Source organism: Denticeps clupeoides, chromosome 2, assembly GCF_900700375.1.
Source record: "Denticeps clupeoides chromosome 2, fDenClu1.1, whole genome shotgun sequence".
Taxonomy (NCBI): domain Eukaryota; kingdom Metazoa; phylum Chordata; class Actinopteri; order Clupeiformes; family Denticipitidae; genus Denticeps; species Denticeps clupeoides.
In genome coordinates this window covers 33,431,487-33,457,985 of record NC_041708.1, presented here as the reverse complement: position 1 = coordinate 33,457,985, position 26,499 = coordinate 33,431,487, and the positions used below count along the sequence as shown (strand labels likewise).

The 26,499-nt window shown below is 41.7% G+C and overlaps 1 protein-coding gene and 1 non-coding gene across 3 annotated transcripts in view; both read left to right on the top strand.

Annotated features, from left to right (window-relative positions):
* Positions 1-26,499, top strand: part of cntnap2a (contactin associated protein 2a) — a 283,755-nt gene that overhangs the window by 33,872 nt on the left and 223,384 nt on the right. The window lies entirely within an intron of this gene.
* On the top strand, positions 18,915-19,021 carry LOC114785010 (U6 spliceosomal RNA). The gene has a single exon (XR_003748993.1). It is a non-coding gene; the product is annotated as a U6 spliceosomal RNA (small nuclear RNA).

Sequence of the window (26,499 nt, the reverse complement as noted above, 5' to 3'; positions counted from 1 at the left end):
GGTAGTTGCTTCATTCCCATCAGTATGTGCATTTATGGCCAGAAATTGTCCATACAGGTCTTCTTAGATGGCCATGGGTTTCTCCGGTTGGATCTTCGCCTTTCCATTCCAGCATGGATGAAAGAGGCAGGCATGAGAGCCAGAGGAGTAACGACTGGCATGTCTTCAGGCTGACTGTGTCAATAATGCGGGGCATGACAGACCAGCCTTTCATCTCCTGGCTCAATTTCATCAACAGGGTCCAGGGAATTGTCTACTTTTTAATATTTTTAATGAACCACTCGGCTTAAAGAGGAGATCGGATGCCGCTACCCTGTGTGACCCCCAAGACTCCAATCTGTGAGGAAAGCATTTAAACTTATTATTATGCATCTACAAGTATCAAATTAGCATGAACAACCCATTAGTTATGGAAATACGTGTGCTAAATGCCAAAATATGTGGTGTCTTGAATATAAATAAGTTTGGTACGGAGCATACCTTTGCTCAAGTATGTTTGGACAGATGGTAGTTTTATATGTAATCTGATGGAATTCATACATTTAGAGGACTACAGTTGAAGTTTGCATAAAATGTTGGAATGATGGTGAAAATTAAACATGCACAGCAATGGTCATTTCTTACCTCTGGATTCTTCAACTATATTGACCGCAGGTGTGAGTGTGTGCGTGAATGGCCCTGGGTTTGTCCCCGCTCCAATGTCACAGGGTGTGACTAAGTGGTTGAGGATAGTGAGTGAGAGAAATTTACATGGGTTCATTTGTGTCCGTTAACTTACTGCTTTCTAACAGTATTCAGGATATTACGATTTAAGATCACAAACTGCTAAAAAGTCATGAAAAGAGGATCATCAAATTGTTTGTACTGTTACTTATGCCTGGGTGAAATGATTTAAGGTTTTTTGACTTGATTTAAACTGTTTTTACCATCTTGGTATGTTTTCATGTATATTATAGCAGAAATACAGTGGTTAATATATGGTGTATAATATTGATATTAGACATTCTGATGCCTATTGTCAGTGTAAACATGTTACAGCAGCAAATCAGCCCAAACTCCGTTTCAGAATGAATTGGAGAGTGTATTTGGAGATAATATGACTTGTGACTCACTTATTATTAATATTGTGGTAAATTGCTGAAGCTAGAGATAATAAGCCAAATGGCAGTAATATTAAGATGGGCTGTATGGCATTCTTATATTGAAATATATTTGAGTTTGGGGTTGGTTGTGCTTGGAGTTTGAATTCTGACTAATTACAACGCAGTATTAGCTTGAATCACAGAATATTTGGTTTGACACTTAAAAAAACACACACAGCAACAACAATTGCAAGTGTGGACTGTGTTTGTGTGTGTGTATTTGCTGTTTTTTGCATACGGAATTGCTGCTGATTGGGTAATTGTTGGCCTTTAGAGGGTGATTGGAGTCCATCTTGCCCCCAAAGTTTAAAATAAAAGTACTGTGCACCAGCAGAGTTGATAATGAGGAATGATTAGCATTGTACATCAATCACAACATCCTTGTTTCTTCTTTTTATAAGTGAAAGTGAAGTGAGTGTCATTGTGAAACACAGCACATGGTGACACAACGAAATGTGTCCTCTGCTTTTAACCCTTACCCTTGGTGAGCAGTAGGCAGCCATGACAGGCACCCGGGGAGCAGTGTGTGGGGACGGTGCTTTGCTCATTGGCACCTCAATCAGTGCAACTGTCTGATTATGGGTCCGTTTCCATACGCTAGGTCAACCAATCTTTCTTTCCTCCATGTTTTGTTAATACATGCTGACCCTAGATACAGAAGACAACTGATAAAATAAACGACAGCTAATGCACAATTCCATGCAGCTATAGCTGTTTTGCTTTTTGTTACAGAAACAAAAGCCTATACCAGCAGGAAATCTGTCAGCTGGCAGACTTCCACCGAGCCATCACCATCGTTCTCTGTCTCTCCTCTTCGTTTTTCTCGTTGGTGCCATAGGCTTGCACTGAAATCCACCGCCTTTCCTATGTCTATCAACTGTGTTCTGCAGTGGGGATAATCAGACTATAAGCTGCTGACTTGACATCCGCACTCACAGTCCATATCTGCATTGGCCTTTCAACTGTCGTGTAGCATCAGTCAATAGTCTGTCATCAAAGGCGGGGGATACGGCTCATTTGTGAGGTTTTATATCTTCATGCAACATTAATGGGGTATCGTGACTGTCCTGTCTTTCAGAAAATGACATACTGCCTTATACTGTTAGGACATCTCATCTTATGATCTCAGGAAAAAAAAACATGTGACACCAGGACTTTTTTGGCACAGTTTGCACAAATAAGTGTATTTTACTGTGTTACACATTATCTGATTGGAAAATAATTTAATGCAGAAGACATATTTTGCAGATTGCACAGAACAAAGCAAACATTGTCATCATTTTCACCATTTTTCGCCAGCTTTGAGTACTGAAAGAAGATTGGTTTAATGAGCTTTGATTGGATGGGTGTTTTTGCAATTAGCAGCTATGTTAGGGTTTGGTCCTGATGTCTAGTCCCTAGGTAGAAGTTTAAAATGACAAGATGCCCTAAGGTTTTGTTCTAGTTCCAGAAATGTTTAGCAGGGTGGAGGAAGGGAGGAGGAGAGAGTTTTTATGTGAGATACCATCTCTGCTGGATGTCTTCAGGCATTCTAGACTCTTGAAGTGTACATTTTAAGATGGGCAGGCCAACCTGTCTTGTGTTTTATTTGAAGTCAGACTCTCCCATTAGCATTTCATTTAGGTGTTCAGATGTAATTCTGAAACGGAGTGAAACGGAGCAAGGGGAAAAAGGAGGAGGAAACGAGGAGCTCTCCCCCATAGTTATTGATCCTCAGACCCTTCTTGTCAGAGGACATTTCTCATCCTTCGAGCAGTAAGATGAAGCTCACCTTCAGGGATCCCTGCCAGAAAGGACAGTGACTTGGAGGGCAGGGAATTGGATTATGGGTCCTCTCATTTCAGTCATATTGAGGACTACAGTGCAAGTGGAACAGAAGGGGTCATATTTTCCTCTTTTTCTGTAAAAGACAAGGACTCCAAAGATGCATAATGTATTTACCAGGAATATTTCGCTCCTATAGCCATGCCTACTGATTACAAGTAGTGTTCAACAATACCTCCTTTTTTAATCTTCTTTATCATTTTTTTTATTGTGTGGCATATAAGGGACCATTTACTTAATGTATAAACAGCAACATTTTTAAAGCACTACCAAATAAAACTGGGGAAAAACACACAGAATTAAAAGGCCACCCTGCAATGAAGGGACAATTGTATTTAAGAGCAAACAGGATCATGTTACTTCGAAGTGTCCAGTTTAGTCGGACACACACTGTCCCAAAATACTTAATTTGCCTTCTGGTTGAGATTCACATGGTGATTATTTGTTCAAGTTTTTCACCTTTGGCAGTATGCATTTGCTGCACTGGTGCATTTTAGGATGGAAAATCTGCCTGTGGCTGTTGACACTGCAGATGGTTTCTTGGTCACATTAGCATGAAGAGGCTTCAATGTTATGGGGGCGTTAAGAATAGCGAAGGTGATATATGTAGGTTGTAGGCTAGCCTGGTTGTGCTCCATAGCATATTTTCTTGTCACGGGTGGGCTAGACATGGCATGAAGGAGGACGCATTCGCACGATTTCACACGACAGGGGTTTAATACAAACTTCACGAGACAAGGGAACATGAACACGCACAATGACCCGACGGCAAACAGACCAGAACAGGATAGTTTTATACAATTATATAAATAGACAGCAGGTGAACACGATCAGGGAACTTTACACAGGACGAACATGAAACTCCGGTCCGAACTCCGGATCCGGAGTAACCCCTGCCGGTCCGGATCATGACATTTCTTTATATATTGAGATCAGATGCAGTGAAAATCTAAATCACTAAAGACCAAATAGTGCATTTGTCACAGACAAAATCAAGAAATAGTTCTTGGACTGAAGCAGAACATTGTGATGGTTCTGTGACTGTATATTACTCAGACGCTATCCACGTATTATTACATGAAACAACAAGCAAACTGGAACACATATATCATTACATATTTTTCTTCATATCATGATGCCTTTGTATCTTAGCTTTATTCTAAGATAACACTGACATCTTATTTCCCATCTGAATATCTTTGATTGTCTGTACGCATCTCACATGAAGCTGCTTTGATCCTAAAATCAGATCTAGAAGGTGCCAAATGTGTTTGTTTCGTGAAAAGGAAAAACCCAGATGAGCAAAAGCAACACCCCAGCTTCAGACAGTCCGAAGAACCTTGTTACATTCTCTGCTGAATTGTCACTGGGTTTTACAGACATCTTGCAAGAACTTGCCTAATGCTATTTGGGGCCTTGGCATGGAAAATTTTGCGAACACTGAGGCTCCGGTTCATAATAAAAGCAGAAAATGTCATTGTCACAGTAGGCTGTAGAAAAAGTCAGCAACATTCTTTGAAAAGGGTCTTGTATTTTGTAGATTCCTATTTCACATTTTAGTTTTTAGTCACCTTTTAGTTACTGGACACTTGATTATTTCTAAACCAGTATAAAAAAAACGTGTGACAATTTCTTCATATATATATATATATATATATATATATATAAAAATTTTTTTGGATGATCTTTGGAAGAAGGGAAGTGAAACACTTACAGACTACACCACCTTGGGGAACATGCCTGGAGAATTTTTCACTTCACTGGAAAACAGATGTTGCAATTAATGATAAAAACCTCAACCAAAACCTCAACCAATATCAGCACATCCCTGCATGAATTTTTAATGCATTATTGACCAACAACAATAATGGGCACAGGAAATGTACAACAAAGTACATGAAAGTTACACTATATAACAATCCAAGTGTGTATAATGGAAAAACACTGTGTGATACTGTGGTTCAGTGCTCTGGACCTGTCTTTCTATAGCTGCTTCTGCCTGCAGTAAAGAGACATGGGTGTAAGATGATCTGAAATGCTAAATTGGTCTTGGTGTGTGTATGTGTGTGTTCCCCTATCTGTCTACTTGTTTTACATGAAATTTGGTGTGATTGGGTCAAGCATCGCCCATGTCTTCACTTAAATTAGTTAGTTAGGAAGATGTATGGATGAAATTAAAGAAGAGACACTGAAGCTAAGGCCACCTCGCTCCATTTTCTAATAAGTTTCAAATCCCACCACATCTAACCTATCTTATACTATTATTATTTCCCATGATCAAGCTTTAGACACAAGGTATGCTTTACCTAGGGATGACAGTAGGTGCAGATGCTGTAATATGTGCAGATTAAACTGTCAGAGGGTGTTGGATGAAACTCATAAAACTGCTATATGGTCCTCATCACTTCTGCTTACTTCTTTTCTGTAACACAGGTCCTTACGGGGTCACCTTTAGATAAAAAGCTTTTTTATCTTGATTTGTCTACATGTTCAGCTGCTTATTGTACTATTTTGAGTCAGTCAAGTCCTTCCTGGATCAGAAAGCAGTGCTTTATAGGATTATGCACCTTATACATTGTTCTGTACAATATTGTATTTAAATCAAACAGTCCTGATTCATAGTAGTACCTCATAAATAAACATGTTGAGTAATATTGCTAGAGTACATGTTTAGCTCTTAATAATTTACACAACAATCAATGTTTTAACAGATCAAATAATGCATTAAACAGGGCTACTACTAACGAATTCATACATGCAGATGCTGGGACGGCACTGAAAGCTGGTGGTCAGTGGTCACCTGGCTCAGAACCTCCAATTTCCTGGACACCTGCCAGCTCTGCTGCAACCAAGCCGTCTGCAGAACAAGAGCCAAGAAAAACTTAATTCAGCGTCAGTGAGTTCATATCAGTGTCAAACAGAGGGCTACTTACACTTCAGGAGTATTTGGCAACATTATATAGGATGAGGTACAGTGTAGCTGGTTTTCTTCTTTATTCATGCACTTTTCCCCAGTTCGATTAACCTCTTAACAGACCTGGCACTAAGGCAACCATAACACTATCTGTTACTGTCAGTAAATAGTTTTTTTTTTTTTTAAACTTGGTCTTTTGAACGCTATCAAAACTGTGTTATATTTAAGGTTTTTGCCTCAAATTTTTTGTGCTACAAATATTTAATGGCACACAGTTGCTCACTTAACCCCATAATTTAGGGTGCAATATGGAAGAAGTGAAATGGTTTTTCCCATTCATACCCAGTACAGTATATTATCTAAACGAAACTAAAAAGCTCATATCAGCCACACTTAAGCACATAGTCAAAATTCACATTTTGGGGGTGGGGAGGTCAGAAAACCGGTCAGTTTCTGGTGTGGCTTCCATTTGCCTCATGCAGTTCAACACATCCTTTAGGTTGCTGATTGTGGCCTGTTGAATGTCCACTCCTCTTCAATCCCTGTGCAAAGTTTCTGAATATTAGCAGGAACTGGAACACAATGTCAAATTCAGAGCATTCCAAACATGCTCAATGGGTGAAATGTCCGGTGATTATGCTGGCCATGTGTTCAACTGGGATGTGTTCAGCTTTAAGGAATTGTGTACAGATCCTTGCATTATTGGGTCATGCATTATCATGCTGAATTATGTGTTTGTTGTCCATAATATATTCCTGCCTATACCATAACCCCACCGCCACTTTGGGCCAATCGATCTATGGGCCAATCGTTGACATCAGACAAGACGGCACAAATGCTGTCTGCCATCTGCCCTGAACAGTGAAAACCGGGACTCATCCGTGAACAGAACGCCTCTCAAACGTGCTAGATGCCATAGAATGTAGGCATTTGTCTACTCAAGTCTATGAACTGCAGTCAGGTCCAGACCTCAATGAGGATGACAAGCATGCAGATGAGCTTTCCTGAGACGGTTCCTGACAGTTTGTGCAGAAATTCTTTGGTTATGCAAACCGATGGCTGCTTCAGCTGTCCAGGTGGCTGATCTCAGACATGCTGGATGTGGAGGTCCTGGACTGGTGTGGTCTGTGGTTGTGAGACTGGTTGGATTTACTGGCCAATTTTTTAAACGACTTTGGAGACGGCTTATGGTAGAGAAAGTAGCATTCACTTCACGAGCAACAGCTCTGGTAGACATTCTTGCAGCCAGCATGCCAACTGCATGCTCCCTCAAAAGTTGTGACTTCTATGGCATTGTGCTGTGTGATCAAACAGCACATTTTTCCGAGTGGCATTTTATTGTGGACAAATACAAATGTGCAATATTCATACTGACTAAGCAGCACCTTGATATGTCATACCTCTGAGGTGGGATGGATTATCTTGGCAAAGAAAAAGTGCTCACTAACACAGATTTAGACAGATTTAAGAGTATATAGAAGAATATTTGTGCATGTATAAAATATTTCAGATCTTTGAGCGCATGGAAAAAAAAAGAAGCAAAAACATAAGTGTTGCGTTCATATTTATGTTCAGTGTATTTCATTATAGTTATTGTCACATGACCAGCATTTACATCTCGTCTAGTCTTCATCACATCAAAAAGGTTAGTTGATGAAGATATTTAGTCATAAATATTCTTGACAAAAACAACACTAATAACCAGTTCTTTGTTCATTACCTGAATGCAAATATCTTTGATACCTGCTCTCTGCTACTGTGGATTGCTACAAATATTAGAACAAGATCTCAACAGGCAGGACAGCTCTGGGCATTGGGGGTTCTCTGGCCTTGCGTGAAATTTTGCATGCTATCCCTGAGTTGCTGTGGATTTGTTTTCCTGTCACTGTCCAAAGGCATGGACACTGGGTGAACTGGCAACTCAATGCCCTGAAGTGTGCCAGCCTAGTATGGAAGTGTTTATGCAAAGCAGGGTGACAATTTGAAACATATTAAAGCTCCTTTTTATTTAATTTTTTCAATAAGGTGCAGTGACTACTGATTAATGTAGATAGGTTCAGAGTTTACTGACTCTACACAATTTGCAGGTCCCGGAGTGTTGTGGTAGTAGCCTAGTGGGTAACACACTCGCCTTTGAACCAGAAGAACCCAGGTTCAAATCCCACTTACTACCATTGTGTCCCTGGGCAAAACAACTTAACCCTAAGTTGCTCCAGGGGGGGACTGTCTCTGTAACTACTGATTGTAAGTCGCTCTGGATAAGGGCGTCTGGTAAATGCTGTAAATGTAAATGTACTCCGTATGGTTTGGAATGTGTTTAATATAGCTGCATATTGTACATTATTATGTTCACTTCTCACAGAAGACAAGTGGAATGCAGCTCCTGAGAATAAAAGTGATGTTCACCGGCATCGGGATGAATGTGAAGTGAACCGGCATCAAATGATCCAGCAGTTCCTAGAAAGTAATTGAATTCCTAATCTGTTTGTGAACCAAACAATGAAATTTGAGCCATGTATCATTACGCCCCTCAAGGTTAATCTGGCAGCAATATAAACAGCTGTTTCTGGAGCAAATAAAGGAGGGACGTGCAATTTCCAAAGATGTAGGCCATGTCACTAAACCTGCCATTCCTGCCCCAGCAGTCTGTTTCTGCAGTCAATTCCACTGAAGGGATAATGGAGATTCCTGAGGGATTAAGACTAGCTCTTCTCCATTCCAGCCTTTTTATTTGGTTCATTGCAGTGAGAGGAGATGGCAACCTTTATTCTGTTAGAAAGACTAAATAAGTTAGCACTGTATGTACATTTCTAATGGGGATTTACTGTGTGATCATCAATATTCTTGCACATCTCTGGAACTGTGTTGTATGGAATTTAAGAACACTAAATTCCAGATTTGGACATTCTGAAAACGTTTTGGAGAATGAATATGTTTGTTATGAAGGTAAATGTTTCGGTAGCTTAGTGGATAACACACTTGCCTATGAACCAGAAGACCACAAAGTCAAACCCCACTTACTACCATTGTGTCCCTGAGCAAGACAATTAATCCTGAGTGGCTCCGGGGGGGACTGTCCCTTTAACTACTGATTGTAAATCACTCTGATAAAGGGAATATGATAAATGCAAATGTATATGTTCTTCAACAGAAGGGGGAAAATCAGGACAACCGAAGCCTGTAGTTTTCTGCTGTAACTATGACATCTTTTTTCACAGATTTCTCCCCTCCAATAGTTCCCAATAAATCACCATGGTGCACAGTTAAATACACAGTAGGGTTAAGTCAATATTGTATCCTTCAATATTGATTTATTTCCACATTAAAATGTCCCAATTATCAATATTGTCCAATTAGAGATGAGCTGCCACAGCAATATCTGTGATCATTATATTTAGCAGTTCTGCACGGTCAACAGTTTCTAAAATCAAGTCTCTAACTCATTCTTAATTGTACCATAACATCACAAAACAAATAGCTTTTTTTAATTTGACCACCCATAAAAACAAGAGCCACAGAAAGAAGTACTGATATTGAAAAAGAAAGAATGATATGTCATCTGCAAACTGCAGCACACAGCCAAAAGTAACGAACTGTTCAGGTCACCGAACTAATGAGTACAAAGGCAACATGAACAGTGATTCATGTTTGGATCATTTTGGGCTAAAACAATCAGGCAACACTGCTGTGTATTGACTGGATGGGGTTTAAATCAGCCATAGGCTCAAAGATAATTTAAGTATGTGTTCTGGTTGACAGAGACTATTACACATAAACTGAAAGGTCTTCCAGATAGAGACAACTAGCAAGCATGTTTTTTTTAATCTAAGTGAATGTGCTCCTCTGCTTTTAACCCATAACCCTTAGTTAACAGTGCTCAAGGAGACCTCAGTGGCACCTTGGCAGTTCCAGATTCCCTCAACCTTCCAATTATGTGTCCGCTTCCTTACCTGCTAGGTCACCACTGCACCTATTTATGTAAATTCTGCAGAAATCTTACATTTGCATACACGCTTTGTGCATCTCAGATATAGGGCTTTGAAACATTGATCCATACTTCTCACATTTGTGTAATAATCTAGATTTATTAATCCTCAGAATTAAATACAGAATCGCCTGGCAGCAGTGATTAAAACAAGCTGTGGATTAAGTACAGCAAAACCCCTTAGCCGACGTTGCAGTATCATTTAGTCATTTAACGCATTTTATTGATTTCAAGTCACACTCCCCCCACTTTTTTTTTTTTGAGGGCTGACTTTTGGCATCCCTTTAACCCCAGTCAATGCACTCGTCTGGGGCGCTGTCCGTTATTTCAACGCTGTGTTGTGTTGAGCTGTTTAGCTTCAATGGCCAGTTTATGACTGGCCAGCTGAAAGATATTGCTTAGCCTGCCGTGGGCAATGGTGAAATATATCTATGATTAATCCTCATAGTTCACTGCTTTCCCCAACTGGGCTGATAAGGTGGCTATTGTTTGACCCTATGTGCTGTGAATTTATGTTTTATAACCTGCGAGCTGTTGCATTACAAAGTTCCCGGGCTTGATTTCTCCTCGCTCCCACACTTATTATTAATGGCACAATAAAAGTTCCAAATAGTGTTTCCACGGGCGGATGAATGAATCTTGTATGGCTGGAGTGAGCCACTTGTTCTTTTGTCTGCTGCCCATGCTGAAATGGAACTAGATGGGCCCTCTGTGCCACTGCACGCAGAAATCAAATGCGCGAGGCTCATGCCGAAGTCGATTTTGAAACGCAGCAAATGACAAAGCGGCAAAGTAAGCTTGACAAAGAATGGTAATTCTGTCATCTCTCCCACGACCAATGCAGTTTCCGAACATGACAGCTACTCACAATCAGTATTCGGTGTTTAGAAATGGAGATTGGCATATTATGCTAATGGCCTCATTACATTTCTTGGGCGTCTTTTAATTTGCACGGTGCCACCATGATTGGCTTTATAAGACATTCGCTATATCTGATGAAACTACAAGAGGTCATGCGGTTCAGGCCTAGTTTGAGGTTCACATGAAGTTCAGCTATGACATTTGTTGGTGCTCGCAGTGTGTGTCACCCGGGTGTTAACGGTGCCTGACAGCACGGCTGCTGATCGCCGGCCTCGTGGTAAAAATCTCAACGGGCTCTTTATGTATGGGCATCAGTGGGGTGACAGGACGGCCACCGCCATAGATCAGACGCACCCTTCCCCCCCTTCCCCATCACGCCCTGTTCTTCTCTCTCAGCCATCATCTTCATGAATACAAGGTCTCAGCTGCAGCTCAGGTCGGCCTGTAATGCGTTAAGATGCCGCTGCCAAAGAGAAGACAAGCACGGATAACATCTCTGAGGGAATTAATCTAGCATCAAGAAAGGGACTCTTCAAGTAAATCACCTGTCCGCTGTCTTTACTTCTTTACACAGTGAAAGGCATTTCACTCTACACTGATGCATGGATAGGGATTTCATGTTTTGTATGGAACGGCACACTGCTACTATGCTGCTACTATGGCTTGTTTACCTGATAAACCAAGTGCCACTGTTTCACCAACTTGCATGTGTTCACTGAGGTAATTAATGCAAATTAATCAAGTGATGGTAAAATAGAGAAATAGCGAAAACATAGAGAAATGCATGAACAATGTTCAGCACAGTGGTGCAAGGATTTGAGTTGTGGCCTGAGCTATGTGCGGACCTTGCTTGCTCCCCTATTTCCTCCTCCCTTCCAAAGGCACACACACTGGGTGAATTGGTGACTTTGTTTTGTGTGTGTGCCTTGCTCTGGGCCGGCGCTCCATCTCGTGCGAGTCCCCACCCTGAACCAGGTGTCCTCGGGTGGGTCAGCAGTTATGAAAAGTAAGCGAATGAGTGTTTGAAACAACAACAAAGCAAATGGTTGCTCAGCCATTCCACCCTGGTGCTTCACTGCAGTGTTCAAGCCCAACATGTTTCTAAAAAGTGTCGCTTTTATCTAATTGAATATTGCACCACTGACCTCAGATGTGTGTTTTGGGGACATGGGTCAAAATCATTATTTTTGTAGGATTGATTATGCTGCAGCTCTGCTGGCCATTACATCAATGCACAGATTGAAGTGCATTAATGCAGAGCCCGTGTTGTTTTGGGTGGGAATCATAATTTATGGGCGTTGCCAGTGGGAAGTGAATGCAATTTCTGTGAGCTAATGAGCAATCAATCAGAGTGAGTGGCATGTCACTGTATTATCGTATTTTGACCACGCCTCCCACTGATCTGTATTCCCTCTCCTCTCACATCCATCAGTCAGTCTAGCAGATGTTGTGCAAATCACTCATGCACATTCCATTTCGCACTGAAAGGCGAGGCCGGCAGCGCTGTTCGGCGCGTTGGGCTGTGTGTTTTTTGCATGTGTGTTTTACGGTAATGACGCTTGCGGGTGGAAATCGACCACATGTCTGCCGAACCCCGGTTGTGTGCAACGGGGGTTAGCGGAGTGCAATCTCTCGGTGTTGACCGCCTCAGCATGTTTGTATTAGCATTCTATCCGACACGAGCGTTTCAATGAAGCAGGTTCCTTTTGTGCGGCCTGAAAGGAAATTGATTGCATGTATAAGCTGTCAAATGGGAGTTATTTATCTTTTCCTCACAACCGGCCCAGTGATGGCACAGGCGGCATGATGGAAGTGTGGCTCGAGCGGCGCAAGAGAGCTCCACCCGACTTCACTTTACAGGGCAAATTAATTCACCTCTATCCTCGAAGCACAATAAAGCTGTCCCCCGGTGCTCTTTTAGGCTCCACTCCTATTTGGTCGAGTCGACACATCATTAAAGAACTTCTTCCCCCTGACAGGAGTCTGGAGATGAGACTCGATGTAACAAAATTAGTGTTTGAGCTGCGTGTCTTGGCTAAACAAACGGCTGTCGTCGTGGGGGGCAATTTGATCATGTACTCATCCTCAAAGATGATTTAAAGGGTGGAGTACCAGGCCAGAGATGCATTCATAGGTTTTATTGAATAGGATTAATTTCATTGCTTCGCTATATATAATCAAACACAAAGAGATGAGTGATTTTTTTTTGTAAGACTTTTGTATGTGAGAAAAAGGAATGAAATATGTGTTTTTATTAATTTCCATATTAATTTTGCTTGGGCAATCGTTCGAGACATTTCCTCCATGTTCTCTATAAGCTACAATAAACAATATGGAAAAATTGCCTGTGTGGTTTCATCATTTCAAGTGTATCCAACAAAATCCCCTCACTTGGTGGTGTATTGATGGTGAGATCAGGTCACTGGGGCATTTACATACTTTCCCATTACCATGCTCAACCAATCAGTGATGCTTGTGTCCTGTGGTTTGGTTTGGTCCTTGACATAAAAAAATGCTTCATTTCCAGAATGCTATGCCTTTCTAAGAGTGGCAGCAAGTTGCTTCCCACCAAAGTTATTCTGAGCAATTTAAAGTTTTCCTGCAATTTGTCCACTGTCTGAATTTGTTGGGGTTTCTTGTGACATGTACCCTTTAAATCATTTATGGAGATTGGGAATACTTGGCTTGGAAACACTCCGCAGGTAGGCCCCGATGCTTGAAAATTTATTTATAGGTTGCACTGATTTTATAAATCCATCTGTCATGATAGACAGTTGGAAGTGAAAGGGGCAGATTTAATTTGATGCTTGGATACCCTCCTTTAAACTTGCGAGGTCTGCTCCTTAAGGTCTTTTCCATTTAAAGCCACACATTTCTAACACAAACACACAGAGGAAACACATTGCAAAAGAACACAGGAATCTGTTTCCGCGCCTCATCACGAAGAGGAATATCAGAGGGAATAGGCCGACTGCAGAATTAAGATATTTTGTCAAAGGATGTCTTAATGATGGCTGACAAACTAACATCCAGAATTGTGTATTTTCAGACCTTAAATAGACTTTTCAGTTCCATGGCCAGCATCCTGAATGCATTCTTTCAGATGTTCATCTGGCTTGTCTATAAAAGCCAAAGGCCTTGAATGTGTGCATCTCAACGTCTCGGCAGCTTATGGTCTGCCATGAGCCTCCAGGATGCATCTAATGTTTACACCACTGATGGCGCACCACTTTTGCATAAAGATGTAGTGATTGCATTTCACATTCAAGGAGCTCCGTCTTGTCTCTTTTTGAACTTGCTGTGAAGAAGCCTGCGTAATTTGGGAGAAGCAGAATGTGCAAGAGACATAGTTTCTTATTAAAATGTGAACGTGTGCCTTTCATCTCGAGACGGGCTTGCCACAATGGGATCTCACATGAAAGGAAAACACCTTTCTTCACACGATTTATCAAATCTGATCAAGATTAGGGAAATCCCTCAGAGTCGAATAATTGCGGGTCGTCATTAATTGGCAGAAAGAAGCACTGCAGCGGATCTGCCGATGAAGCCCGTCTCACAGTCGCGGATAAAAGCCACACACGCCTGATTCACATGCCGCCCCGCACCCCGTCTCCAGACGCCTGTTGTTGTGCGCTTGTTCTGTGACTCTCGGGGACTGGGAGTACAGTGCTTGTGCAGCAGAGCAGGGGTTGGTCCTGGCAGCGTCTGTTCGTCTTTTGACTGCCATTACAAAAGGCGCAGCGAGGACCGGTCGGCGCTGCTGCCACGGCACTAGACAGGAGGCAGAGCAAGACTTGGCAGTAGGGGGAGAAGACTGGGTCACCCAGACTTCAAGTCCAGAAACGACAGCAGAGAGAGGCTGTCTGCTTGTTTGTGCCTTTCGCACTTCCTTTTTCCCTTTTCCTTCCCTGCGCCATAAATCTAGGCTAATTCGTGTGTGTGTTTGCCAAGGTTTTGCATCATCTATAATGGTCAGCCTCTGCATTGGCTTGCCCACGGGCCCAACACAGCACTAATTTAGGATGAAATTGGTTACGGAATGAGTTGAGGAAGAGCGTAAATCTTAAAAGAATATTAAGATATCTTTCGCCTCTACCTTGTTGTTGCCGCTGGATTGATTTGAATCCCATATGTTTGTGAAAGATTTTTGGAATCGGCCGATGACTGGTTAACAGTGATAAGCAATCATCTCGGAGCAACAAAACAAGAATGCACACATGGCGCATCCTGGGGCAACATGATGCTTGTAAAGCAATTAGATTTAGTGGTTTAAACACTTCATCAGATTCACTATTCACATGGATCTTGCCCCTAAGCCCTGCATGCTACTTGTAATGTAATCTTGGTAACATATAGGATTCTTGGGCCCAGTCTGGGTCTTTAAAGGGAGTCGGGGATTATGGGATCAGGCTACCTGCTTCTAAGACGAGGGAACTTCATGCTGACCTTTGAACTAAAAGTCTCAAAATCAGCTCTGAGGAACAAAGGCCTCAGTGTTATCAGCGATTAGGCACACACACACACACAAAAGTCAAAAGTGTGAGTGTGAGCCAAGGGCCTTTGAATTGTGATGCAAAGAAACACTTTGAAGTCCTGAAAGGGAGCAGTCATTTTCTGGTAATTTCTACTATTTCCCTTTCCACTTAAATGCAAGTTGGAAAGTCCACACCTTGAAATACCAGCTAATGCACCCCCTTCCCTCCATCAATTAGATGACTACAATAGACCGAGCTCCATTTTCCTGTGGAGGGGGGGTTGAATTCTGGACCAGGGAATGGTTAAATTGAGGTAAATGTACGTTTGTACGGCTGACCTGCTTTGATATGTTGTCATGAGACGGAGACTTTAATCTTGAAGTACAGCTTTTGCTTAATAACCACTTGAGGGGAAATTGACCTGCCAGCATGTGAAGGGATCAAAAATCTTTACATTAGTGGGTGGATTATTACTGGCATGTGTAGCTGTATGGATCTAAAGACGATTGTAGCTAATAGAATGTGAATAGCTTAGGCCATATTGTAGTTCTCCCAGCAACACACCACTTGGGCACTTGTGGGTAATTAAAGTCTTATTAGGCTATAGCTAGGAAATCAGTGGCTATAGTCTAAATGTGTCATAATTGTGGGTATGTGGCACCAGTTCGCACCTTAATCACAGACTTTATTCACAGAATAAATGTTGATGACATAGGACACAGATATTAAGAACAGAACACCAGAGTTAGAACTAATTTACAGATATAATTTATACCGTTTATAATCAGGGTTTAAATACCCATGCCTATACAAGTTCTGATTGCAAATAGATATTTAAATAATGTATTATACTGGCAACATTATTTATAGTACTTTGTTAGTCTCCCAGATTTCTTTTACAATATCAGCTATTAAGTAAATCTCAAACATCTTAGGAAAACCTCTTTTTTGTGCACATTCTTACATGTTAAATGTAACACATGCAGATATAAATTTAAAATAAATAGCAAAGTCCTCAAAAGCATTCAGATAAATGACTTTTAAAATAAAGTAGGCAATAACAGTATTTTTCGTTATAAAGGAGGGTAGTTTTCACTGGGGACAGTTATTTGTATAAGTAGGTTTTTAGATAATTTTTCATGGGCTAATGATGAGTGTGGGGATCGAGAGGTCTGGAATGCAGTTGACATGGTGGCAGAAAATAAGCACATTGTTTGCAGTCTTCTGTAGCACCTTTGTAATGGTACCCATCTATATCAGTAAACAGGTCCATTGGGATGGTATGCATGTAAACAATGTAAAAATACAATGTACATTAGAAGTCCAAAGTTTGTAGTTTCCACATGTCACACCATATTGATCATCACACCATGTCATTACACCAGGTCCATGGCATAGTCTCATCAGCTTAGTTATATAAATTTAGTCTCAAGCATTGAAGTTAATATCAAGTTATTATTTACCTGTTTTTTAAACAATGTAATGGATTTCACACATTCAGACATTGTGGAAGCGCTGGGGGATGTGTGGTGACTGGTGCTGGCCTGTTTGGATGGATGAGTCCAAAAGATAGAAGAGCGCTAGGGTCTCTACCTAAGCCGTGGAGCACGACGGGGGGGGCATTTGGATTCAGCGTCTTCGCAAATGGGTTGGACACAGTGGGGTCAGTCCAATAAAGGAACCAGGCAGAAGAGGTGACATGGGATGAGCGTTGAATCGGGACCATCCGGGTCCAAAACAGGAGCAGACAAGGGGTTTAGCAGAATTAAACAAGACAAACCTTGAATTACGAGCAAGCGTCAGTCATCATTGCTGCCAGTGATTAGAGCACTGGTCTTGTAAACCTCTTCTTTCCTTTAATCATCAAGTATTCCATTGCAATAATACTTTATTCACATGATATTAATGATCTCAATTTATTCTATTAGGGCTGGTAGTAGCCTAGTGGGCGACATACTCACCTACAGTACAGGCCAAAAGTTTGGACACACCTTCTCATTCAATGTGTTTTCTTTATTTTCATGACCATGTACATTGGTAGATTCTCACTGAAGGCATCAGAACTATGAATGAACACATGTGGAGTTATGTACTTAACAAAAAAAGGTGAAATAGCTGAAAACATGATTTATATTCTAGTATCTTCAAAATAGCCGCCCTTTGCTCTGATTACTGCTTTGCACACTCTTGGTATTCTCACGATGAGCTTCAAGAGGTCGTCACCTGAAATGGTTTTCCAACAGTCTTGAAGGAGTTCCCAGAGGTGTTTAGCACTTGTTGGCCCCTTTGCCTTCACTCTGCGGTCCAGTTCACCCCAAACCATCTCAATTGGGTTCAGGTCCAGTGACTGTGGAGGCCAGGTCTCCACTTTTCGTTAAGTACATAACTCCACATGTGAGCCACTTTCTACAATTATGTCCCTGAGCAAGACACTTAACCCTGAGTGTCTCCAGGGGGACTGTTCCTGTAACTACTGATTGTATATCACTTTGGATGAGGGCATCTGATAAATGCTGTAAATGTAAATTTATCTTGAATTGCATTTGTGGAATGTTTTTCATTGATTGTGACCGTATCTGGTGAACCTGAACACAAACATCTGCACACAAGGATATAGCCTCCAAATTGTATGTGAATTGTATACTGTCCTTGTCTATTTTTTTTTTTTTTTTTTGGTTGTCAATGTTTTCACCTTGACACGTTGAGCATAAATCTAGATTCTTACAGGACAGAGCTAAGACAACTTGAAACACCTTCACAGATCCGTGACCTCTTCTGAATATAGATGTGTAGACCACCGCAGGGCATTCAAAGCCCACCAGTGGGCAAAGGTTATGTGTTTGAGAAACCTTGTCCAAGTCTATGCTTCCACTTGAATGCTACCTTGTCATTGGTGGTGAAAAAAAACGAAAGAAAGAAAGAAAAAGAAAAGAGAAAAAAGACAACTGCCTATGAAATTATTCCCAGTGAAGACGGTGCTGTTGTGTGGAAAAGTGGGCTTCATTTCATCACATCTGACTTTCATGCTGATGTTATTGTCAGCTGAAGAGTCTTTAAATTGCCATTGCCTCTATGTTTTATGAGAGAATTTGGCTTGTGTGAGAATTTGTCTAAGAATTCACACATTTGCCATATTCACAATCGTTTTATGGCTCTCACATGAATGGTTACAAGCTGCAAAACAATTAACTTTTGTGGGTATCAGCGTGCCGCTCCCCAACAGATCTGTGTTTGTATTTCACTTTGCAGTGCAACACGGTGCCTGCATCTGTTTTCTATTGCATCATGGGGGCTATTTTGGAAGCTGCATGTTTGAGTTGGTAGTGGACGTTGTGCCAAGAAGACTATTTCAGAGGTAAAAAAAAAAGAAATTCCACCTGCTGATGCCACCGTGAACAAATGGTATTATAAGCAAAGGAAAAGAAGGACTCTGTCATCTGTGTCTCCACATCACTCCTCTTTTAAAACATCATTGTTCTCAAATTGTCATAACGTTCTTGGTGTCAGGCACGAGAAAGGGCACAATGCACAAATGCACCACCTTGCATGATTTATTAAGAAATTATCACAAGATGAAACAGAAATTCTCATTTCGAAACTGAAAACTAAAGTATTTTTAAGGGTGGGTATGGACAGCAGGTCAGCACAGTTAGCACATAGAACATTCGCAAAACAGACGATCGACCTGGACTAGCTTTTTTAAGAAGCCAGATGTGCTTGCTAGGGCTGCACATATACTAAAATTGGATCGATACAGAGAAGATTAGCATGGCCCCTGCGAAAGGATGACACACAAATCCGTGAAGCATTCCATATTAAAGGGGTAGTGGTGGCCTAGTGGTTAAGGAAGCGCCCCCGTAATCAGAAGGTTGCTGGTTCGAATCCCGATCCGCCAAGGTGCCACTGAGGTGCCACTGAGCAAAGCATCGTCCCCACACACTGCTCCCCGGGCGCCTGTCATGGCTGCCCACTGCTCACTAAGGGTGATGGGTTAAATGCAGAGGACAAATTTCACTGTGTGCATCGTGTGCTGTGCTGCTGTGTATCACATGTGACAATCACTTCACTTATTAGATGCACCCGGGATTCCTAATTCCTAAATGTGAATCCTAAAAACATATTTGATGTGAGATTAGCAAACACGTTCCACATTTGACATCTTTTGTAGTGCTTTGTGAGCATTGTCCCCAGAATGGGGTTTACATTTGCATACATCACTCCGGTGTTAAGCAGCAACAGGAGAAGGATATTTTCTTATTCAGCGGAAGCCGCAAAGAAAGTTATGCCTTGCCGCATTCCCTGAATAGTCATGGTGATGCTACGTCGGCAGCTTTCGTTCTCGTATTTCTCACCTGAGGTGTTGTGGGGAGAGAGGCTCCTCCAAAATCGATTGTTTCCACTGCTTTTGTGGGTTAACAAGGCTCTGACACTGCTGTTTCTGGAAACATCTGTGCGGTGAATCACAGACCTGGACTTTTTTGACACTTCATCTGTCTGCCAAGGGATCTGGAGACCCCTTTTTTTATAAGTGCCTCTGAGGGCCAGGTCAAATGGGCAAGAGAGGCAGCTGAAGATTCGTCTGAGCCCTCACCACCTGCCAAATGGTCTTTTCTCACTTTTTCCCCATGTGGAGATGAATTTGAATGAGTTCAGTGAGAATGCTCTCCTCTGACTCCGGGTATTAAACCCATCATCCCAATCATGCTGATGGTAGCACTGCTGTGTGGGCATGCATAATCCCACTGCTTATACCAGCCTGCTCCTGGTCTGTCTGTGCAGATGTCTGCCTTTTGCTCACTGGGTTCTTTAACTGATTGCAACTTGCTAAGTAATTAAGTCGCCGACCCATTCACTGACCTGAACATTGAATACTGAAGTTTGTGACCTTTTGATATATTTCAATACCCAGAAATGAATTGCTTGGGTTGGGCGGTGACGCTCAAACATCCCTCAGTCACTCAGAACATACACATCCTGTCATCACGGCTGGCAGGGGACAGGGCACATTGTCTCTCCATCAGCCGAACAGTGCCGGGAAGTGATGGGTGATCCGGCGGAATCATGCTGTGCTTGGTCAGTGATGAACTGTGATACTGCGTCCTGCCCCTGCGTGCAGGGAATTCAGAAGATGTCTGGTGTACGCTTGCCTTGAACAGTAATATAAAAATCATTTGAATGCCCGAAATGTGTGTGTGTGTGTGTGTCTATATATATATATATATATATATATATATACACACACACACACACACACACACACACACATGTGTATGCACTCACATTTTGATTGTGTGTGTGTGTATATATATCGAAATGTGAGTCAGAATTCAGGGGCATATGTTGAGAGGACAGAGAGACAAAGGGTGTGTGTGTGTGTGTGTGTGTGTGTGTGTGTGTGTGAGTGAGAGAGAGCGAGAGAGAGACTTTGAAAAAAAAAGGCTGTTATGTCCCTGAGCCGTGGCATCCTGGTGCACTTACTCTCTCACAGAGTTCCATTTTTCCATCCCTGTCCCAGCTTTGGTGGCCTCCCCCTGTGTGGATGTTTTGGGGTAGAGGGTGACTGCCCTCTGCGCGTGTGGTGGCACAGTAATCATTTGCTCATGTCACGTCTCCTAAGGGTCTCACAGTGCCCACTGTAGTGGAGGAGCGCTGCGCAACAGTACCACGTTCCTGAGTGTGATAGAGAGGCTCCTCCACTCTCTACAGACCCACTTCATTCATTTTCCTAATGCCTGCCTACCGTTATTTATTTTATTAACGTCTTTACAGCGTGAACAAAAGCCGTAGTCTTTTATCTCAATTCATTCCAGAACATGGCTTTGACTTTCAATCTGTGGGTGTTTTCAGCCATACAGGCATGTTGCATTATGGGGAAAAGGGTGTTTATAACACTGGGGAAGTGGGCATAAGTTTTGCTCATGAAGAAACGCAGCCATTTATTCATTTTTCAATGCAGGTTAAAGGCTGAAACCTGAATACATGTGGCTCAGATATTAAAGCAGTAACGCAGAAAAGGGTCATGCTAGACATAAAGAAATGGGAACTGGTCTGCACCAGTTGTGGCTTCATACCCTGGATAAACAAATCATTGGGAATATCTCTCAGTGTCACATTCCAGACCTTCCCTGGTGCTTCCTGTTATTTCAACTGTTATAATTAGTACAAATGTATTTTTGCCGTGTCCCATTTTTACCTTTTGTTTCATGTGTGACTGTCTAGTGTCTGTGTGAGGGACCTCTTACTCTGTTTAATTTATGAAACCATGCTCCTGATACTCAGTATAACATGACCCAAAATGTACTGTTTCACAGTTCACCTTTCATATTCATTTATGGCTGTTATGAAAATAAAGAAAATAAAATCTTATACTAATGTTAATGAGCACCACGTGAAGCGACTTTTCACTTTCTCCTGCTACAAAAATATAAACTACAGTGCATCCAGACAGTATTCACAGCGCATCACTTTATTATTATTATTTATTATTATTATATGTGATTATGTGATTGTGATTATTTTGCACCAGATACACTTTCTTGCATTGGATTCTTCAAAAAGTCTCCACCTCAGTCTCCATAAACGCAACAGAGTAGGTGCATTCAAACTTTTGACTGGTAGGGTAAATAGTAATTATATTGCATTACAGTGCTGCTATTGTGATATATGGTGTATTGTCTAGCTGGGGACTCCTGCCAGCCAATCAATATGCAGGAGTGGGATTTGTGCTGTGAACTTTATAGAATCTGATGTCATCTAAATGAAACATGAATTTCCTGTCTGTTTACTGATGGTGGGCTACGGGGTGGTAGTAGCCTAGTGGGTAACACACTCGCTTATGAACCAGAAGACCCAGGTTCAAATCACACATACTACCATTGTGTCCCTGAGCAAGACACTTAACCATGAGTGTCTCCAGGGGGGGACCGTCCCTGTAACTACAGATCGCTCTGGATAAGGGCGTCTGAAAAATGCTGTAAATGTAAATTTAATTCTGTTGTGTTTGTTGTTCTGTTCGAGATGTTGGTATAACAATTAGTTATGGAACATGCAAAATAGAAAAATAAATGATAATAGAAATGTATCACTAAGTATTGTGACGTCCCTGCCTCTTTCTGTCACCCTGTGTCCTGCACTCTCATTGACTGAAGCTCACTGGCAACTCAACCGGAAGTTTATCATAATATGTATCTGATCGCATTTGGTGGCTTATCTGCAAATCTCTTTGAGCAAGTTTATGATGATTTAGAATTTTTATAGATCAACTGCCGATTGACATCCGATTGTGGATTTATGGTCCGTGACGATGTTTAAAATTACTGTAACCTTCTTATTGTCTTACTTATGTATAATAACTACAACAGAGTGAATAAAAAGATTGATGAACCAGAACTGATCACTTCATCGATGGTAACATGGAAGCATGGATCAGGGCGTCTACCAAATGCCTAAAATATAAATGTAAAAAGTGTTGCAGGTTCCGTATTTGTATTGGTTTGCAATGCTTTGCTCACTAGTGAACAAGGTGGCCAGGGCATTCAACTCTCGTTCTTTTTCCAAAGTGGGATCAGGAACAAATAATGACATTATTTTTTGCCTGTTGTGGCGTCAGCTTGCTGAAAGTTGGGCTGCTGGTGCTTTGAGCTTTTTTTTTTTGCCTCTTTTTGCAGCTTTCCTGCAGATCGCACCTACATAGTGATCATCGGGAGCGATAAGAGACCCTTGTAGGGCCAATCTAATCTGGACATAGAAACAGCAGAACTGCTTGAACTGTCGCACCACAGATAAAGAGGCGGGCACGGGAGGCTGTGGGTGTTTGTACTTGACGCCCTTTCTGGGTCACCACTCCATTCACATTTCATGCCTGGCCGGCTCAGAACTTCCTAAATCCGCTGGATAAGTTTCCCCGGCAACATACAGGCCGTGGCCCAGGACTCTTCTGTGGCCATATGAAGTCATCACATGTTCATGTTTAATTAAATAAGCCACGTAATAGCTTAATACGAAGTGTAACGCATTTGTCGCTGTGGCGCTGCACGCTTGAGGGATAAACAGGTTCATTTATCCTCATCCTGGATCTCCGCGCATGCATAACTTATGGATCATTCTTTTGGTGGCACCGAGTGAGCAAAGGAAATGCGGTGGCTGGCAAATCATGACATGACTGCTGAACTGCCGGTAACGGTGGCACTGAACAAAGACAGAGGGGCTTCGTGACAGAGGGGGCCGCCGTCCTGCCTCGTGGCAAGCAGATACGGCCAGACATAAATTCTCAGCCAAGACTCCGCGCCGCTGGCATTTTGTTTGGCATTTAATGGCAAGACATGCAGTGACACAAGCATATTCTTGCCCTGTCCTTCCGGGACGGAGGGCTGATGTTGGTGCTGCGCGGGCCTCCCCCGGTAATAAATTCAGTGACCTTGTCCGGACGACCTGAGTGAAGTGGCCGTCAACAAATGGATGGCGCATTATGCAGGCTCAGTTCATTAGCAGGACTTTTTTGCCATTTTATTTTGCAAGCAGCTGAATACATGAATGCTGAAATGTTCCTTTTTCTAAAACAACCTTGGTGGACACCCTGTGACATGAATCCGACCCATTTCAGCAACACGTCTCCTGTAGCGTCCAAGCCTCAAACCTCCTCCAGACCATTTGCCTGTGATTAATACCCGGGCGACCCACCCGGGGCTTAAAGCCATAGGCTGTTCCTCTCTGCCTATTTGCCACAAATACGATGGGGAGTTTGTGTGAGCACCTTCCTGTCAGGTTAACCTTCATTCCGTTTATCTGTGTGGAAAGGGGGAACACCAATTATGAGCACCCTCTGCCTCAGTGGCTAGTTTAATAGGCTAAGCCTCGTAGATGGGAGGGCGGTAAAAAAAAAGATCTTCTTTCTGGTTAGCGGCGGAGATTGCTTTATTTTTTCATAAGAAAGAGTCGCCTATGAATGTGGATGGCACTGGGTCGCGCAGCTGGGGGATGCATAATCTGTGACGGTGGGTATTAATATGTAAATAGTTTGGAAGGAGCCGGCAAATGACTGGGGTTCGTGCTGTTCAACAGCGTGGCTTGTGCCTCAACTAAATCAGTCATGAAGTGCGGGCACTTGTTCCGAAGATTAAAAGTTTAGCTTTTTATATTTGAGAAGGTAGTTATTGAATTGCAATGAAAGGGTGGAACCTTCCATCATGTTCTCTAATTCTCCATGGTTACTTTCTGCTGAATCACTGTTGTGAAGACAGAAGGATTTGCACTCATTAGCATGGCTACTGCGAGGTATTTGCAAAAGTAAATGGCTACGGTACACATACAGTACTAAACAAATGTATAGGATGCAGTGTTAGGGGAAGCAGCAAAATTCACACGTTATCAAAGTTTCACCTTTTGCTCTAGCTTTTCTCTTTAACAGAATGAAACTGCATTTGGAGATTTGGCTGTTAATCATGGATCTGCTTTAAAATGTTATGGGTTCTTCCTTGTGACATGCTTTATCTGTCCACGAAGTTTCAGGACAATCAGGCACAGATACTAAACTAGCTGATGTTTTGATCATTGGCTATTCCAAGAAGTCCATGGATTCCCAAAACAAAGGCACTCGGATTTCCACCCAGCATTCCCAGACTACTGAGTTTAACTATAACTATACCAATTAAATCCCATCTACCAATTAACAAATATTATACAAGAAAAAAAAATGTTTTCTATATTTATCTCTGGCAGGTCACAGCTTCACTTCATGTGGAAATTGTGCTTGATGTGTTTTTCAGATCCACACTCATGTGGAATCCTATATAATAAGTCCGTGGCATGCATATAAAATGCCTTTGACGTTTCCGTTAGCTGATGGTTTACTAAAGTCGGTCTCTCAGAAGCTGCAACATGACATGAGGAATTCTCAAAGTTGACAGACTGCAGTGTAACACATGCCAGTCTTCCTTTATTGATATTAATGTCATGGTGAAGTTGTCTCTCCCTGGGAATAAAATGGTCTATTTATTCTTAATTATCTTCAGTCTAAAGCAGACAGATGAATGAAAACAGATGAAATGCATTCATATTGTGTTTTCGGCAGTGTATTTTCACCACTTAAGGATGCACTGTCAGTATCAGTAGCTGTACAATGTTTCCTACAATAAATATTTTAATTAACAATAATACATAAAGGAGGCTGTGTGAGACAGTGAAATAGATTTTTGAGAAAAGAACAGAAGGAATGCCAAATAAAGCAACTCTGTGTTCTGTAAGTGATAGTCCAAAAGGCAGAGCAATGATAAAAATAAATTGTATTAATTTCTAATTAAAAAAAGTTGTACCCATACTTGCTAAATAAACTTGCATAGACTAATTTCATATTGTAGTAGATATTGTGATGAATGCTGTTAAGGTGAAAATCACATGCATCTCACACTTGTTTTCCCTCCTTTAAATGTCAACTTACATTGCCTGAAAGCAAATTCACTTTCTGGCATCTGTGTGTGTGTGTGTGTGTATACAGAAAGAGAAAAGCCCAGAGGATAGGAGGTAACAAAGACTGTGTAATGACAAAAAATACATATAAAGTAAGAGAAGGAAGAAAACAGTAATAAAGGTCTGAGGAAGGTTCAGCCTTGTAAAAATCACATGAAAGCAAGAGGCGTGAATCCTTTACAATAAAGACTGCTGACTCTATTGTGCTTGGCAAGAGCTGGAAACAGCAGGACGCTGCTTGGAGACCTTCTCCGGGCTGCTGCTGAATGCTAGTTGGTGGCGTTTCAGCTTCCTTTCATGCTCTTTTAAAAACAGGTTTGACCAATATCTGAAAATATATCATTACAGCTGAAGTCTGAAGTGTTGCCCCGTTTTATTCTTGAAGAGATCAGGATCTCGTAGTTTGCTGTGAAAGTGAGCAGGGGTAATATTTTAATATTCCCATTCCAGTCCTCAGAGGCTTCTTCTTCAAAATCAATAAGCAGTTAGAGCGCTGTAGAGCAATTACACCACACACACACCACACAGGTTCATAAAACCTGACTATCGTACACTTTTGAAGGTGACAAATGTTAGATCTGCAATACTCTTGTCTATAATTGACTGCTGTGACACACAAATCAACCACCAATAGGATTTCCCTATTAAGTATTTTGCCAATTTTTTTTCAGAAAAATGTTCTTCGAGTATCACATCATTTCATGACGAAACACATGCATCAACATTTTTTTTGTGTGCAGCAGAGCAAATGCTCTCCAAACTACACACAGATTCAACCAGTCTGACTTTATTTATATGGCACCTTTAGCACTTGGCATTAACCTGTGCACAGTC